Below are 1,806 nucleotides of genomic sequence, written 5' to 3'. Positions count from 1 at the left end.
CAAGAAAAAAAAATGACGATCCTGAAAAAATGCCAAAAATGCTTTAAATACACGTTAGAGCCATTCTGATAAGGAAACGGATTACAGTTCAATGCACTGATTTTTGCTATATTAAAGGAAAAATCAATTGCGAGAAAAAAGGTGCAAGAAAAAAAAATGACGATCTTGAAAAAAAGCCAAAAATGCTCAAAATACTCGTTAGAGCCATTCTGATAACGAAACGGATTACAGTCCAATGCACTGATTTTTGCTATATTAAAGGAAAAATCAATTACGAGAAAAAAAGGTGCAAGAAAAAACAAAAAAATGACGATCCTGAAAAAATGCCAAAAATGCTTAAAATACACGTTAGAGCCATTCTGATATCGAAACGGATTACAGCTCAATGCACTGATTTTTGCTATATTAAAAGAAAAATCAATTGCGAGAAAAAAGGTGCAAGAAAAAAAAATCACGATCCTGAAAAAATGCCAAAAATGCTTAAAATACACGTTAGAGCCATTCTGATAACGAAACGGATTACAGTTCAATGGCACGAATTTTCTTATATAAAAGGAAAAATCAATTAAGAAAAAAAGGGGGCAGAAAAAAAAAATGATCTATCCTGAAAAAAATGATGCCAAAAATGCTTAAAATACACGTTAAAGTCCATTCTGATAACGAAACGATTACAGTTCAAAATGCACTGATTTTTATTATATTAAAAGGAAAAATCAAGTTGGCGGAAAAAAGGTGCAAGAAAATAAAATGACGATCCTGAAAAAATGGGCCAAAGAATGCTTAAAATACACGTTAGAGCCATTCTGTAACGAAACGAATACAGTTCAATCACTGATTTTTGTTATATTACAGGAAAAATCAATTGCGAGAAAAAAGGTGTCAAGAAAAAAAAATGGACGATCCTGAAAATATGTCCAAAAATTGCTTAAAATACACGTTAGAGAGAGGCCATTCTGAATCAACGAAACTGAATTACAGTTCAATGGCACTGATTTATTTTGGCAATATTAAAGGAAAAATAAATTAAAAGAAAAAGGTGGCAAGAAAAAGAAAAGACGGATCCTGAAAAAATCTAACAAAAATGTCTTTAAATACTACGTTAGAGCCATTCTGATAAGGAAACGGATTACAGTTCAATTGAGTGATTTTTGTTATATTAAAGGAAACAAACAATTGCGAGAAAGAAAGGATGGTGCAAGAAAAAAAAAAATGACGATCCTGAAAAAAAACCAAAAATGCTTCAACTACAAGTTAGAGCCAATTCTGGTATAACGAAACGATTACAGTTCAATGCACTGATTTTTTCCTATATTAACGGAAAAAATCAATTAGCGAGAAAAAAAGGTGTACAAGAAAAAAATGAGCGATCCTGAAAAAATGCCAAAGAATGCTTTAAAATACACGTTAGAGCCAATAGGATAACGAAACGGATTACAGTTCAATGCACTGATTTTTGTTAAATTAAAGGAAAAATCAATTGCGAAAAAAAGGGGCAAGAAAAAAAAAACCACGATCCTGAAAAAAAGCCAAAAAAGCTTAAAAAACACGTTAGAGAGCCATTCTGATAAACGAAACGGATTACAGTTCAAAATGCACTATTTTTTCTTATATTTAAGGAAAAAATCATTTGCGAGAAAAAAGGGATGCAAGAAAAAACAAAGAAATTGACGATCCTGAAAAAATGCCAAAAATGCTTAAAGTACACGTTAGAGCCATTCTGATAACGAAACGGATTACAGATCAATGCAATATCAATGATTTTTGTTAAATAAAGGAAAAAATCAATAGCGAGAAAAAAGGTGCAAG

This window comes from Penaeus japonicus, unplaced genomic scaffold (genome assembly GCF_977035675.1).
Source record: "Penaeus japonicus unplaced genomic scaffold, GWHDUDI00000001_assembly GWHDUDI00000018, whole genome shotgun sequence".
In the NCBI taxonomy this organism is placed as follows: domain Eukaryota; kingdom Metazoa; phylum Arthropoda; class Malacostraca; order Decapoda; family Penaeidae; genus Penaeus; species Penaeus japonicus.
Note: the sequence above shows the minus strand (reverse complement) of the source record.